At 43.1% G+C, this 17,708-nt stretch overlaps 1 pseudogene across 1 annotated transcript; it reads right to left on the bottom strand.

The window, feature by feature from the left end:
• Positions 1-15,943, bottom strand: LOC311112124 (putative E3 ubiquitin-protein ligase HERC3; annotated as a pseudogene). Its single transcript has 19 exons — positions 15,712-15,943; positions 15,521-15,632; positions 15,239-15,315; positions 14,893-15,105; positions 14,420-14,511; positions 14,078-14,208; positions 13,791-13,915; positions 13,616-13,692; positions 13,380-13,507; positions 13,129-13,188; positions 12,903-13,008; positions 12,547-12,739; positions 12,091-12,245; positions 3,578-3,700; positions 3,177-3,275; positions 2,639-2,806; positions 2,392-2,535; positions 354-520; positions 1-97 (listed from the first exon to the last, which is right to left on the bottom strand). The product of its transcript is annotated as a putative E3 ubiquitin-protein ligase HERC3 (transcript).
• Between the last annotated feature and the right edge of the window lie 1,765 nt (positions 15,944-17,708).

Raw genomic sequence — 17,708 nt, 5'->3', positions numbered from 1 at the left:
TCATCGATCAAACTGTTTGAAAGCAATACATACTGAGAAAGTAATGTCCATGTTTTCGACATCATCATCAGGGTAATCCAAGATGTACTGCAAACTCCTTCAAAAGCATTGAAAATAATATGTGACAATAGATGTGACAATTATAAATCGGCAATCAATAAATCATGATGCATTAATCAATAAAAAACAATTTATCCAAATAATTAATAATTGCTTATCCACACAGAGCAAGTGCCCTGCCCCTGAGATGCAATTTCTTAGTCTGTCCTTGGTGTCCTTATAACAAACACAACTGCCTGTACCGTAATACATTACTGACAAAGGGATAACAATATATTATGGTATGAACTTACCCTGCTTCAATGGGGCTAAACTCTCTCAGGTCCTCTAAAGAGGGCTTGATGTTCACCAGCTTCTTGAAGAAGGCCATGGGGAAGGGGAGGTGCACCATGTTGTTGTTGTACAGGGCCATCCCACACAGAACCCCAAACAGGAAATAACGCTTCTCCTCTACTCTAGGCTGTTAGTGAGGATGGGTTGGACAAGAGACAAGAAATACAGTGGGGGAAAAAAGTATTTAGTCAGCCACCAATTGTGCAAGTTCTCCCACTTAAAAAGATGAGAGAGGCCTGTAATTTTCATCATAGGTACACGTCAACTATGACAGACAAAATGAGAATTATTTTCCAGAAAATCACATTGTAGGATTTCTTATGAATTTATTTGCAAATTATGGTGGAAAATAAGTATTTGGTCAATAACAAAAGTTTCTCAATACTTTGTTATATACCCTTTGTTGGCAATGACACAGGTCAAACGTTTTCTGTAAGTCTTCAGAAGGTTTTCACACATTCCTCCATGCAGATCTCCTCTAGAGCAGTGATGTTTTGGGGCTGTCGCTGGGCAACACAGACTTTCAACTCCCTCCAAAGATTTTCTATGGGGTTGAGATCTGGAGACTGGCTAGGCCACTCCAGGACCTTGAAATGCTTCTTACGAAGCCACTCCTTTGTTGCCCGGGCGGTGTGTTTGGGATCATTGTCATGCTGAAAGATCCAGCCACGTTTCATCTTCAATGCCCTTGCTGATGGAAGGAGGTTTTCACTCAAAATCTCACGATACATGGCCCCATTCATTCTTTCCTTTACACGGATCAGTCGTCCTGGTCCCTTTGCAGAAAAACAGCCCCAAAGCATGATGTTTCCACCCCCATGCTTCACAGTAGGTATGGTGTTCTTTGGATGCAACTCAGCATTCTTTGTCCTCCAAACACGACGAGTTGAGTTTTTACCAAAAAGTTCTATTTTGGTTTCATCTGACCATATGACATTCTCCCAATCCTCTTCTGGATCATCCAAATGCACTCTACCAAACTTCAGACGGGCCTGGAAATGTACTGGCTTAAGCAGGGGGACACGTCTGGAACTGCAGGATTTGAGTCCCTGGCAGCGTAGTGTGTTACTGATGGTAGGCTTTGTTACTTTGGTCCCAGCTCTCTGCAGGTCATTCACTAGGTCCCCCCGTGTGGTTCTGGGATTTTTGCTCACCGTTCTTGTGATCATTTTGACCCCACGGGGTGAGATCTTGCGTGGAGCCCCAGATCGAGGGAGATTATCAGTGGTCTTGTATGTCTTCCATTTCCTAATAATTGCTCCCACAGTTGATTTCTTCAAACCAAGCTGTTTACCTATTGCAGATTCAGTCTTCCCAGCCTGGTGCAGGTCTACAATTTTGTTTCTGGTGTCCTTTGACAGCTCTTTGGTCTTGGCCATAGTGGAGTTTGGAGTGTGACTGTTTGAGGTTGTGGAGAGGTGTCTTTTATACTGATAACAAGTTCAAACAGGTGCCATTAATACAGGTAACGAGTGGAGGACAGAGGAGCCTCTTAAAGAAGAAGTTACAGGTCTGTGAGAGCCAGAAATCTTGCTTGTTTGTAGGTGACCAAATACTTATTTTCCACCATAATTTGCAAATAAATTCATTAAAAATCCTACAATATGATTTTCTGGAATTTTTTTCCTCAATTTGTCTGTCATAGTTGACGTGTACCTATGATGAAAATTACAGGCCTCTCTCATCTTTTTAAGTGGGAGAACTTGCACAATTGGTGGCTGACTAAATACTTTTTTCCCCCACTGCACGCCATTGATAACCTGATAGCTTAAAATACATTAAAGAGAAGGTACTGTGGTTTCTAGAATACAGTAGTAGGCTAGTAATACAGTAGTAATACTGTAGTAGTTCCTCTCTAGGAACATATCATTAGTGTTTCACTACCAGCACATTTGAAGCTATTTGAAAATACAATGATTATCGATGTAGAAATAAAATAATGTGGTGAGGTGCGGAAAACCTCATAATCCATGTGTGATTTCCCTAAACGTACCTTACCTTTGCAAGGAACCAGGCTAGCGTCTTGTTGTCGTTGTACATGAACATCCCAGACATCCCAGGTACCAACAGCTTTTTAAACAAATGGAGGAAGAAGTCCCTTTTGTAGACGTCTGTTAACTTCGCATCCTCGTCGAAATACACCTGAGAGAGGTAAGCACTACATTTTGGCATAGCCCTTCTCTGTTCAAAACATTGTCTCGTCATTGGAAAGCTATCATTCCTAAATGTAACAATATGGATTTACCACAAGGGGCCTCTTGAAGGTACTGGGACATGCTACACTTAGTTGTTGGAAAGTGTCTTCGATGAGTGATGCTCGCTTCAGCCTCAGCTCAAAGGACGCAGCAGGGGCCGCCACGGGGAACATGTTAAAAGGCCACATGCCAGTCCTTTGGCGATTGTTAGGGGGACTCTGCAATGCATACAGTACAATATTAAGTCTTCAGTTAGTGCTTTTCTAGTACAAAAAAGGTATTCATTTCAACCAGTTTCTCCCATCAAAAAGGTTCAGAAATATGGTTGGTTTCTTCAGTAGTGATGGTCAACATTCTAGAGCTACTTGGAATGCAGGCTTTTGCCCCAGCCCTGTTCTAACACACCTGATTCAGCTAATCAAGGTCCTGGTGAGCAGCTGATTAGTAGAACCAGGTGTGTTAGAGCAGGGCAAGAGCAAAATATTGCATACACAGTCAGTTAGTCTCTAGTAGGGAGTTTACCCACCCCTGATTTATAGTATCTGCTGTATATTATAATACTATATATTGAGACGCAAGTGTCATTACCTGTGTGAGTACGGCTTTGATGTTAAAAACGTTTATCTTGCTCTGCAGATTCATCAACAATGGGTAATGACAAAAGATGGCAGGTGTCTGATCCACATCCTGAAAGTGGTGTAAAAATATAAATATTTACAATGCATCTCAATTAAGGAGCTCCTGTGTCTAATTGTGTTAATCTGCACTGCAACTTAAGAAGGTGAGAAAGATTCTCTAGTAGGAAAACAAAATGTTTCCTTTACTCTCTCTTTCCAGATCATTTCAGGTAGAGGAAATCTTAAAGCCTCTATTGAGATGCAGCCTATGACACTTTCTAAGACCCAAACAACAAACATCAAAACACCTCAAGACTGACAGCAACTAGCATGTTTAGCAATCAGTGACTGAGACAAAATAACTTTTCTTACCTGCTTTGACCATAAACGCCAAAGCTTTACATCCTCCGCTAGAAATATGGGATTGAAGTGAACCTCCTCCATACAAAAGGTACTGTCTGGAACTGTCTGGGTCTCTCCAGATTTTTGGTTTGCCTTTGAAATAATATAGAAAAGTAAAATACATTTTGTTAGAGCCGATTTGGGCATATTTTGTATAAAAGACTGAACATACTGAGCTCCATGTACATTTGTGTAAATATATTAAATATTAATGTATATGATGAAATATTAGGTACGTACCTTTATGATTTATTTACCGGATTGAGATATATTCATTTGTTATTAGTGTAACTCAGTTTTTGGCCCCCCCTCTTGCCCATTCATTGTACTGTGTTAATTGTGTTAGTATAAAGGCAGGAAGTTGGGCCTTCGGGGGGAGGAGTCCTTGCTAGATGCGGGAGCGGTATAGTTTTTTGACCATATAGACATACAGAAATACAGACAGACAGGTCATATTATATTATGTATTTGCATTTCAAGTAATCTCTGCTTTAAGTTGATTGGAGAATACCTTTTTGTTAGATAAGAAGAATAAACATTTTCTGTTGCACTATATCCCTGGATCTCATTGAATGTTTGGCCGTTTGGAAACGTTGAGTGTGGACTGTATGCGTCCGAAACAACCCCGCTTCAGGCTAGGGCAGTGGCTATGGTAAAGAGGAAAGGAAGCCACTACATTCAAGTCAAAAAACTCCGTGAAGGATTACTACCGGAAGGAAATCTCCGGTTCGGACACACGCTGGATTTTGTTCTATTTGTAATTGCATTCGGACCATAAGGACAGCTCGCTTGGAAGGATTTGAACTCCTAGATTTCGCCAGCCGTGAGTAACCACTGCGAATGAATGAGCTGCCCTGTTCAAGGCGATCGTTTGATCATGCATATTATGGAAGCGCAAATGTGCTTATAATTGGAATGTTTGATAAACTTGGGAATGGAATTCAAAATACAGCGCTGTGAAAACAATTAAGAAGTTTAAGTTTGGGAAACACAGATCCTATGCACAATGTAGCCTAATCATATATCTAATATTTGGCCTAACGTGGAAATGCAATCCATCAACGCAACGAATGCAACTTAAGGATCTAAAGATACTGCGTGTTAAAACTTCATTAAAGGGACAAAACCTCAACGGGATGAAATGTTTAAAACGCATCTAAAATGCCAAACTTGCACATGTGCAATTCAAAATGGGTCAATATGCTGAAATGGATGACTGTGTTTTTAAAGATTAAAGGAGGTCTAAAGGGGCATTACGTTTAACAATCAAACCAACAACCGTGTCATTGTAAATTGAGTGAACTAAAAGTGAATGATGGAGGAGGAAATCCCAAATAAGACTCCACTGGAGAGGGCAGAGGAGCATCTAAATTCACTCTATGCAGCCCGGAGAGGCAAACTTGGAGTGTGTACACGCAAAATGAATGAAATAAAAGTCCTTCTTGTTGATGGAGGAAACATTGCAACTGTGAATGAGAGTCTTGAAGCATTTGATGCTGTGCTCAATGACTTTAAGAAGGCTCATGAATCTGTGCTAGAGCTGGTCACAGATGAGGAACAGGAACAGGAGAGCATTAACTACTATCAACCAAGAATGAGAACTTATGAACATTTCCTGAAAGAGGTGGAAATATGGAAAAAGGCTGAAGTTGAGCCACAAATGCTCATTGAACCACATGACAGCATTTCCAATGTGTCAAAAATATCAAGTAAAACTAAGTATTCTAAGACTGCTTCCTCAGTGTCCTCTGAACGCCTTAAAGCCGAGGCAGAACGAGTAGCTCTACTAGCTCGCCAAGCATCATTACAAGACAAGCATGCATTGGAACTGGAGAAAGCTCAACTGAATGTTAGGATGGAAAAAATGGCACTGGAAACGGACATAGCAGCATATAATGCCAAACTGAAGGTCCTGGAGAGTACCGAGTCAACTTCTCAATCCCATTCTGTGGCAGCCCATTTACTAAGCCAAGAAGATGGAATGAACTCTTATTTTGAGAAACAGGAACCAGAGGTCTATGTGGAACCTGAACCATCACCTGTTGAGTTTGCTGCATTAGGTGCAGTTCCAAAGACCCCACTACAAAGAGTTTTACAACAACCGACCACAAAGCCATCAAACCCTATTCCGAAAACAGTCGTAAACCACACTCTTCAGCAGCCAACAGCAAGGTCTAGCAATCGACACAGAATCAACACTGCGGGTATCAGCCATGATACCAGCCATGATAACCTCTCTACTGTCATGCAAAGGCAGAATGAAATTGCTGACCTCCTTGTACTACAGCACAAACAAGCCACACTCCCTGTTAGGGAGATACCTATGTTTGACGGTGATCCTCTAAACTTTAGGCCATTCATGCGTGCATTTGAGCATGGTATAGAAGATAAGACAAGCAGTCACCAGGATAGGCTCTATTACCTGGAACAATACACCTCTGGTCAGCCCAAGGATCTGGTCCGTAGTTGTCTGCATATGGAAGCCAGAAGAGGCTATGCAGTAGCTAAGAGGTTGTTAAAGGAACACTTTGGCAATGAAATCAAAGTCACCACTGCTTACATGGAAAAGGCTTGGAACTGGACAAACATCAAACCCGATGATGGAAAGGGACTGGGTGGTTATGCACTCTATCTAAGAGGTTGCTGTAACGCTATGCAAGACCTACAGAACATGGAAGAGCTTAATCTTCCCTCCAACATAAAGCTGATCATGTCAAAACTTCCCTATAAACTAAGGGAAAAATGGAGGTCTATGGCATGTGATATTTTAGAGAGAAGTCACCTGAGGGCCCAGTTCAGTGACCTGGTAACGTTCATGGAAAAACAGGCCAAAATACTGCAGGATCCGTTGTATGGAGATATTCAAGATCCCCTGTACAACAAAAGGTTTTTAAAACCCAAAACAGAAGCTGACTTTAAACAGCAGTTCAAGTCCAAGAGTAGGGGAAGCAGCTTTGCCACTACAGTAGCTGTAGTGGCAGATTGTGACTCTGAAAAACCTTTAAAAGAACAAACATTCAAAGTAAAAAGACCAGGCACCTACCCTTCTGATGCTCCCAGTATCTCATGTATATTTTGTGCTGGTGCGCATTTATTGGTCGACTGCCAACAGGTGAAGGCACAGCCACATGAATTCAAGGTTGAGTTTCTGAGATCAAAAGGCCTTTGTTTTGGCTGTTTGATGAGAGGACACTTAAGCAGAGAATGTAAAAGAAGGATGACCTGTCAGAGCTGTCAAAGAAAGCACCCCACTATCCTGCACATTGAAGGAAGAGAGAGATTTAGATCTCAAAAGGCAGATATGAGTGATGTAGCAGTAAAGCGGGAGGAGACTGTCAGCAGTGCTCTTGTTTCACTGGAAGCTGGTGAAGATACCGGGGCCGGTACAGATTGTGCACTTGCAATTGTGCCAGTTCAAGTAAAGGTGGCAAATGGAAGCAAGTCTGTGTTAACCTATGCGTTTCTCGATTCTGGTAGCTCAGCAACATTTTGTACGGAGAGACTCATGAGGCAGTTGCAAGCTAAAGGCAGTGCGACTGAAATTCTGCTACGCACAATGGGGCAGGAGAGTCCTACCAAGAGCTTTGAGATATCTGGATTAGAGATTGGCAATGTGGAAGGCGACACATTTCTTGCATTACCAAAGGTCTACACCCAACATAAGATCCCAGTGACAAGAGAGAACATTCCCACTCAGAAAGAGCTCAAAAGGTGGCCATACCTGAAAGAGGTTCAGTTGAAGGAGATTGATGCTGACGTCGAACTTCTGATTGGCGTAAATGCTCCAAAGGCAATGGAACCCTGGCAAATCATAAATAGCCAAGGCAACGGACCGTATGCAGTGAAAACCCTCTTTGGATGGGTGATGAATGGTCCTCTCAACAGTTGTACCATGGCAGAAGAATCCGGGCGTCCTACGGTGATGGCCAATCGTATCTCAATGGCCGACCTGGGGGTTCTTCTTGTAAATCAGTACAACCATGACTTCCCTGAGAGAGAGTATGAAGAGAAAAGTGAGATGTCAGCTGAGGATCGTAGGTTTATGGAGATAGTATCAAGCTCCATAACCCTCAAAGACCATCACTACTACTTACCGTTGCCCTTTCGCAACAAAGATGTAGTCCTGCCAAACAACCGCGACATGGCAAAGCAGCGGGCTCTAAATATTATCAGGAAGTTCAAGAAGGACAAAGGTTACGCTGCAGAGTACAAAGGCTTCATGGAAGAGATGATAACAAAAGGTTACGCCGAGAAGGTACCACAAGAACAGCTCCTCAGAGAGAAAGGCAAGGTATGGTACATACCACACCATGGCGTTCACCATAAGCGCAAAGGAACGATACGAGTGGTGTTTGACTGTTCATCATCCTATAAAGGTACATCTCTTAACAGTGAACTCCTTCAAGGCCCTGACCTGGCAAACACGCTTATAGGAGTCTTGCTAAGATTTCGGCAAGAGCACATTGCCATGATGGCAGACATCGAAGGAATGTTCCATCAAGTACGTGTCCATGAAGATGACTTAGACTTCCTGCGATTCCTATGGTGGCCGGATGGTGATACTAACAAAAGATTGGAGGAGTACAGAATGACAGTACATCTTTTCGGTGCTATATCCTCTCCAAGTTGTGCAAACTTTGCACTGCGAAAGACTGCAGAAGACAACTGTGAGGGGTACGATGAAGAGGTAATTCAAACAGTCAAGTCCAACTTCTATGTTGATGACTGCCTCAAGTCAGTGGCCACAGAAGAACAAGCCGTAGCTCTCACAAGAAACCTCAGGGATGTGTGCTCTCAAGGTGGGTTCAAATTGACCAAGTGGGTCAGCAACAGCCGCACTGTACTAGCTTCTATCCCTGATGAACACAAAGCCAAGCAGATAAAAGAACTGGACCTGGACAGAGAAAAGCTGCCTGTTGAAAGAGCACTTGGAATCCGATGGAACATTGAAAGGGATGTGTTTACCTTCCAGGTCACTGTCAAGAACAGACCCCTTACAAGAAGAGGTATTCTCTCAACTGTCAGCTCTATTTAGGATCCATTAGGTTTCCTCGCCCCATTCGTATTAAAGGCAAAGCAAATTCTTCAAGTGCTCTGCAAGCTAAAGTGTGGATGGGACGAAGTCATCCCTGAAGAACACTCTATTTCATGGAAGAGATGGCTCTCAGAGCTGGACCAGCTCTCCAGATTCCAGATCAACAGGTGTATGATGCCGGAGAACTTTGGTCAAATCATGACCGCACAGCTGCATCACTTCGGTGATGCAAGTGAACAAGGTTATGGCACGGCAAGCTACCTTAGGTTCACAAACGTTATGGAAAAGGTCCACATCGCATTCATACTGGGGAAATCAAGGGTGACTCCACTCAAGCAGATGACGATCCCCAGACTGGAACTTGCTGCGGCAACATTGGCAGTGCGAGTGGACAGGATGTTAAGGTTGGAGCTCCAGATTGAACTTGAGGAGTCAACTTTCTGGACGGACAGCCAGTCGGTGCTAAAATACATCCGCAACGATACCAAGAGATTCCATACTTTTGTGGCTAATAGGGTTGCTATGATCCGTGACCTATCGAAAGCAAAACAGTGGAGGTATTTGAACTCCAAACACAACCCAGCCGATGATGCCTCAAGAGGATTACATGTTGAAACTTTCCTGAACTCAAAGAGATGGCGCAAAGGACCAGAATTCCTGGAGAAAACAGAAACACAATGGCCGAAAGTCCCCGAGGAGCTTGGCTCCATCCCTCCAGATGATCCAGAGGTGAGAAAAGACGTCATCGTAAACAGTACATGTGTGGAAGAAAAGAGTCCGACCAGCAAACTGATTGAGTACTATTCAACATGGAACAGCTTGAAGAAAGCAGTTGCCTGGATGCTGAAACTGAAGAGACTTCTACTACAGTTAAGCCAGAAAAGGAAAGTTCTCACCCAAACTGATCCAGGATCAGATCAGAGTCTGACAAACTCACTGAAGGAACAAATTGACAAGCTCAAACTGACGTTTGGAAAAGAAAGTCTGTCTGTAGATGACCTAGATGAAGCAGAAAAGGTCATCATTCTATTTGAGCAACGACAGCACTTTAAACAAGAAATTGCACTAGTTGTAAAAGGAAAACAATGTGCCAAGAGAAGCGGCTCAATCTGTAAGCTTGATCCAGTAGTTGACAATGGCATTCTGAGAGTAGGAGGAAAGTTAAGCAAAGCTGCTATGCCTACGGAACTAAAGAATCCTATGATCCTGCCCAAAGACTCCTACATCTCCAGACTGATCTTACTCCACATCCATGAGCAGGTTGGCCACTCTGGGAGAGGTCACATGCTTTCTAGACTTCGCCAGCGATATTGGATACCCTGTGCCAACTCCTTAGCAAGGAAGATCCTTAAGAGCTGTGTCTTCTGCAGGCGGATGCAAGCTAGAGCTGGGGAACAGAAGATGGCTGACCTTCCACAAGATCGGGTAGCACCTGATTTGCCGCCTTTCACCCACGTGGGCATAGATTACTTTGGCCCCATAGAGGTGAAGCGAGGCCGCGTTCATGTGAAGCGGTATGGTGTGATCTTTACTTGCCTTGTGAGTCGAGCTGTCCATCTAGAAGTTGCTAGTTATCTGGATACTGATTCCTGCATCAATGCCCTGCGCAGGTTCATCTGTCGAAGGGGCCCAGTAACAAGTATCAGAACAGACAATGGCACCAACTTTGTCGGAACACACAGAGAGCTAGGAGAAGCTCTGAAAGAGCTGGATCACAACAATATTCAAAATAAATTACTGAAGGAAGGAGTGACATGGTCATTCAACCCTCCCTCTGGAGCCCACCATGGGGGGGTATGGGAGAGGTTGATCCGACTGGTGAAAAAGATCCTCTATTCAGTCCTTAAAGAGCAAGTACTGGATGATGAGGCTTTGCAGACAGCCTTGTGTGAAGTTGAGGCGATTATGAACGACAGACCAATCACTACTGTAACAAATGACCCTAACGATCTAGAACCCCTGACTCCGAACCATCTGCTTCATCTGAAAGCAAAGCCAGTCCTGCCACCAGGACTATTCCAGAGAAGTGACCTATACTCACGAAGGAGATGGAAGCAAGTACAATATATCACTGACCTCTTCTGGAAGAGATGGATCAGGGAGTATCTTCCACTTATGCAGGAGCGGAACAAGTGGAACAAAACTAAGAGAAACTTCAGTCCTGGTGACCTTGTGGTCATCGTCGATGACACCGCCCCAAGGAACTCTTGGCTAATGGGGCGTGTGGTGAAGGCTTTGCCAGGGGCCAAAGGTCTTGTCCGGAGCGTCATGGTTAAGACTAAGACCAATATCCTACAGAGACCTATCAATAAACTCTGTCTGCTCCTTGAGGCGACGAAGTGAGACACACACACACACACACACACACACACAGTGCTCCATCTTTGAATCACGTGCACCTCTGATTCGTTGATGTCGTACTCTTACATTCTTTGATGTCATACATTTTGTGGACGTCAAACTCTTGACATTTTTTGGAAGTTGAACACCTTTACACTTCAACTCAGACTGAGATCTATGGACTATTTTCCTATATGGCACCTTGTATATTTGTATATAGCTATGAACTGTAATGGTGCTCTGGTATAGAATGTTTTTGTATTGGCTCTACGTTTGAATATTAAGTAATTGTTGTGCATTCAGTGCAGTCAACAATTAGGGGCCGGTATGTTAGAGCCGATTTGGGCATATTTTGTATAAAAGACTGAACATACTGAGCTCCATGTACATTTGTGTAAATATATTAAATATTAATGTATATGATGAAATATTAGGTACGTACCTTTATGATTTATTTACCGGATTGAGATATATTCATTTGTTATTAGTGTAACTCAGTTTTTGGCCCCCCCTCTTGCCCATTCATTGTACTGTGTTAATTGTGTTAGTATAAAGGCAGGAAGTTGGGCCTTCGGGGGGAGGAGTCCTTGCTAGATGCGGGAGCGGTATAGTTTTTTGACTATATAGACATACAGAAATACAGACAGACAGGTCATATTATATTATGTATTTGCATTTCAAGTAATCTCTGCTTTAAGTTGATTGGAGAATACCTTTTTGTTAGATAAGAAGAATAAACATTTTCTGTTGCACTATATCCCTGGATCTCATTGAATGTTTGGCCGTTTGGAAACGTTGAGTGTGGACTGTATGCGTCCGAAACAACCCCGCTTCAGGCTAGGGCAGTGGCTATGGTAAAGAGGAAAGGAAGCCACTACACATTTTGACAATATTTATTTATTAGCAAGTATTAGCTAAATATTTTCCATATGTGTCAGCAAAATATTATTTAATCAAATCTCAGTTATGGTCTCATCGATTCTAAATAGGTTGCATTGAAATAACTGGCACCCTGGCACCAGATTGGTCCCAGAAGATGACTGGTCAAAATGGGAAAACAGCTTTATAAATGGATTGACAGTACGAGCAGAGAAGCATGGACACTGACTCTGTGGAGATGGCCGAGGACATGGAGCAGGTGTTTGACCCCATGGTCACGGGTGTGTAGAATATGTTCACTTGTCAGAATCACCGACAGGGCCTTCTTCCACATCCCAATGTGCTTGGTCATGACAGAGGGCTTCAATGAGGACCAGCAGTCACCTACAGGACATGATAACACACAGATTACATGATCAAACCATTTTGTGGGGGCATAGAATTTGCTCTACTTCACAATCATTCCAGGGGTACCCCCAAAGTGCACACATTTTGTTTTAGCCCAGCACTACCACACTCGATTCAAATAATCACTGGTTTTGTAAATTTTGCCTAGTCTAAATCTGCCAGACAGCGAATGAACAAGGACAAAATAAGTTGGTTACAGCACAAACAGATTTACGACCATGTTATTGTTGATTAGTTTAATTTGGGGTGAAACATTTTAAATGGACGGCAACATTACCAAGGACCTGCAGCTTGTCGGGGTGCAGTCTGAGGATAGCAGCAGCAAGGGCTTCAGTGAGATCTGTCCTTCTGTGCCGTTTGTGAAGGACCCTCAGGAGCTCAGGGAGAACCAGGTAGACCCTCAAGCTCTCCACTCCAATCGGCTCCTCATACAGGGAGGGAAGTAGTGCGTGCTGGACAACAGCTTCAACCTAGTGCAATGAAAGAGGTGTGTGAATCGCCCCTCATTCAAATGATAATAACAACAATTTAGAAGTATTTCAGCAATTCAATGTGCAATCAAAGACACATGTCAGAATACATAGGAATAGGAATACGATTACATATCAATTCATAAATGTATTCACAAAATACCTCAGTCAAAACTTTGTCCTTTTTTGCCAGCTTCCGGAATGCGCCTTGGACGAGTGACAAATCCAGGCCAGACTGTTTTGGTGAGGTTTGGTAATGTTTGTCACAACTAATAAAACCAATAAATAATTGTCAATATCTATGCCATATTTAAACCAGTATTCTTTGATAATGTAATATTTCAAACATAAGTCAATCATGTATTTGAACCAATATTAAAAACTGTTACCTTTTATCAAGAAAGCTCCCATTTAAACATGACGCAGAAGAAAACATTTTTTTGATTTCCCTGCAAATACAAGTTTGAGTAATTATTCAGTTCAGTATGTGACCGTACATAAACAAAACAAGGAAACAGCAACAACAATAAATGATAGTTACTTATATCAAATGAAAAATGTATGCACTCACTAACTGTAAGTCGCTCTGGATAAGAGCGTCAGCTAAATGACTAAAATGTAAAAATGTAATCATACTTACTTCTGTACTTTTTTCCATGATTTTGAATCACATTCTGAGATCCATTTGTCAATGATTTCTTCATCTAATGCTTGTTGTGTCACTTTGCCCACACTTGACCTGAGATTGTTTGACCTATCTTCAGACTCCTGTGAAGATGACAATGTGATGCAATGTATCACAGCAATGTTAAGTACAAAGGACAAACTATGTTCTGTTTTGTTAACTAAATGTTTCAAACCAAATTGTGTCCATACCTGACCAAGAGTGCACAATGCAAAGGAATGGTTTCCTCCAGCAAAAATGTGTTACATTTTCTGGTCATCAATCTGGTCTGAAATGTTGACAAAAATAGTTAATGATCGAGTTAATGTTATTTCATGTTTACTTCATGTTATTTTAGTTGAGTATTGAAATAAATGAATGTTTTACCTGGCAGTTGTACTGGGAGGGGCACAGACTGATCAATCTTTACTCCATCTCCCAGCTGCCCTTGCTCTCCGCGCCCAAATGAGTAGATCTCATTAGATGGCCCCACAAATTCTAATGTGTGGTGTCTAATGTGGCAAACGGACAGAGAAAACATTTCTCAAATCAACAATGAATTCTAAAAAGGTCTTATGCTAAGATGAACATAACCAAACAGATCCTACATCACAATTTGTGTACTGTCAAAATATTTGGTCAAATCCAGATCATGTCTAGTAAGTGTAGCCTACCTTCCACAGGCTATCTGGGTCACCTTTAACCCCCAGAGTTGCCCCACCACTCTAGGTCGTAGTTTATCTCGGAGAGAGTTGTGTCCAAGCTGTCCATAGCGGCCTGAGCCAAATGTGAACACCACACCTCCCTAGAACAAAATCCACCCAGACAGTTATCATACAGTGTTTTCCTCTCGTTAATGAGGACGTTTCAATACGAATTTCCAGGGAACTAAAAACTACAACATTGAGACATCCATATAAATAAATACACATAACATGTAGACATATTGTATGGTCCAAACAACATTTAGTTCAAATAATAGGGAAAAGTGTTATTGTGTCAGACAGATATACAACCTTTGTCAGAACGGCAGTATGTTCTCCTCCACATAAAATTAAATCAGTCTTCTTCAGATTCAGGCAATCAACAGGAGCTGGAGCATGTCTGCCTACAGAAAATTGGGTTCATTTTATTGTTATTATTATATATTATTTTTTACAATCATTTATTTACAACACAACACATACAACATATCAACCTCAAACATGACACAACATCTCATCCTGGTCAAAATAGTTTTTAGACAGATAAAGGCACATTTCTATACTTTTGTTTATTTTTTCAACATAATTTCAACCACAACAAAAGTGGTTCATATTAGATATATCAGTGGTCTCCAGCTACAGCCTGAGAGAGCTACTGGGTGTGCAGGCTTTTGTTTAAGCCCAACACTAACACCTGCTTCAAATAATGTACTGCTGGACCTTGATTATTTAAATATATTTAACAACAGACAACATACACATATATTGTGTAATGTATACTGTACTTTTTGTGTCCCCTAGTCCCAGTTGCCCGGCGGTGTTCTTGCCCCAGCCGACAGAAAGGGACAGAGCGAAGCTGTGGTCTCCCCCCGCAGTGATCTGAACCAGGGGGATCCCTGATAGAGACTTCAGGGGCTTGGGGGACATGGCGCTTGGCTCGCCCCATCCTAAACCCAGCTGACCGCTGGTGTTCTGACCCCACGTGAACACCTGACCGTCTGAACAGAAATCATAAGTTAGCAACCATACAGTGAGAACATTGTACAGGATTACAGTTTTGAACTTTTAGACTGTTTTGGTTAAGATGTATTGTGAAACTGTGCTATTAGTGGTGTGTTAATGGTCATTTACCCTGTGTTAGTGAAATTGAATGCTGGTCTCCTCATGCAACCTGAGTTACCTGTCGGTTACATAGGTTATCCAATGGTCTGATAGAAAAATTAAAAAACAAACAGATGAATAAGATTAGAGTTGGCTCATTTGAATTAAATGACAAACAACAAATAGTTTTTATACTTTAGCTATTTGAATGTGGGGGTGACTAAAACGTCAATCAAAACACTGACACTGAGGCATTGCTTACATTTTTTGAGGGTAAGCTACATGAATGTATCATTATGGAATGGAACCCACCTGGGAATATTGTCTTTGTCCAAGCAGAGAACCCGGCCCTCTTCAGACAGTAAAACCGCATGAGAATCTCCACAACTCAGAGCCCGAATCTTCTCCTTACAGTTCACAATCTCTAAAGCACATAAAACATATGATTCCGCAACTCAGGAAAATATATTATAAATATTGATTCGAAAAAAGATTAGACCTACTCAGTTTCCCTGTGATTCTTCTCCCATCTTGGTCCACTTGAATCCGTGCGACTGACACTTGTCTCACATTATTTCTGATAAAGGCGACCACACTGTTACCTGCGGACAGGTCCTGAATTTTAGATTTCAGGTGTATAAAATTAACGCAATTTATATCAGTTCTTGTCGTATCTAAAACATTCGCCTTCACTAAACCAAAGCCATTACGACTATCCTCTCCCCATGAAAACATTGTTGTGTTATATTCCTAAACTAGTCCATACAGATTCTAACACTTAAAGGAGAGCACCTGCCGATGCTCCGACTCAATGATGGGTTTATATGACCGCAACCGACCCTATGACATACAGAAAGCCTCATCATCAACAAAGCACGAAACGAAAATTAATCTTGAATGAATCGCCCGAACAGAAACTTAGGCCATCGTATGGATATTTATAAAGTAGCCCTGTGGGCCCAATACAAAATCTGCATGGGTATTTATTGAGGGCATAAAAGAATACATGCCTTCAAACAAACATAATGTAGCGACCCGCACAGACAGCTGTGTGTTATGTGTTAGGCTAGTAGATGGTTGTGTTGTACCTACCAGTACCCAGTGTTCGCGGGGTCCGACATGTCAATCAACCTGCTATCTGCCAATCACGGGAATGCCTGGAATGTTCTGATGCCGGGCATCCTGGCGGTTGGCGGAGTGGCGTGGAGGGGGGTTGGGCAGGGGGATGGAGCATTGGAAGTTAAGACCAGGTTTAGCCTTTGTTCTCTCTCTTTTACGTCTGGGCTTCACAAGAGAAGGTCACGATTGGCTTGTGGGTTATCTTTCATTTATTTGGCGTGGGCTACGGCCAAACAGTAGCCTGTGTAAAGTTGGTTTAATAAACCGTCCATTCGTAAACTCAATCCTCTGTCTGGACAGTTGTTCTTTTATGATCTAGTCAGGTCATTACATTGGTGTCAGAAGTAAAAACGTTGATAAAAGTTAGCCAGCTAGCTAGCTGACTTCTGTGGCTAGCTACCGTAGGTGAGAACGGGGGTTGAAGATGCTTCGAGGGAATCCGAAAGTGAAGGTGGAGGTAGGGGACGATTATGGCCAAGGAGGTGCGTGTGCATGGACGTCGGGGGTTCTGGCTGAGGAGATCGCCAGGGCCTCGGAGCCCAGAGGCCGCTTGAGGGAGGACGTTAGAGTGATGGCGGCTGAAGCGGGCATGAGTGCTTCGTCGACTGTGTTTCGCGCGGATTCTGGTGGGCGGACCGAAGGGGTGACGTCGACGCGGCGGGACGAGGAATCTGGGGCTCAGGATGTAAACAAACATGGCGGCGCCCAGTTCCCGGCTGCATCCGTATCCGTTAAGACCCCGAAGTACTCCGGTAAGGCGGATTGGGAAGCTTTTCATGCTCAGTTTGAACTGTTAGCTCATTTTAGGGGGTGGTCAGATGAAGATAGGGCACTGCAGTTGGCTTTATGCCTCACGGATGAAGCTCTGGCCTGTTTGATATTGATTAGCCCCGAGGACAGACGTGATTATGGTGCTTTAGTGGGAGCACTGAGGAGGCGCTATGGACAGTGTGTACAGCCCGGGCTACTGCGCTCCGAACTGAGTAATAGACGCAGGCAGCCTGGAGAGCCTCTACGGGTGCTAGCTAATGACATTGAGAGCCTCTCTCGGTGGGCATATGCTCACATGCCCCCCTCCGTGCAGAGCGAGCTAGCACGGGACCAGTTCATACAGGCGCTCTCTCCTACGGAGCTGCGCATACAGACCCAGCTGGCTCATCCTGAGTCATTGCAGGTAGCCTTGGAGATGGCTTTGGAGAGGGAGCTGGTGTGGGCTGGGGCTTCAGCTGGGGCTTTGGTGGGGGTGCAGGGAGACAGACCCTCTGTGCGAGCTGGGGGGCAGAGCAGCCCGGAGCCGGAAAAGCCTGCATGGGTGGCTGAAATGACAGAACTAATTTGTGCTGTGTTGCTACAGGCGGCACGAAACACACGTCCTGGTCCC

The sequence above is a fragment of the Coregonus lavaretus genome (genome assembly GCF_964263955.1).
Source record: "Coregonus lavaretus genome assembly, chromosome: 38".
NCBI lineage: Eukaryota > Metazoa > Chordata > Actinopteri > Salmoniformes > Salmonidae > Coregonus > Coregonus lavaretus.
This window is presented reverse-complemented; position numbering and strand designations above follow the sequence as displayed.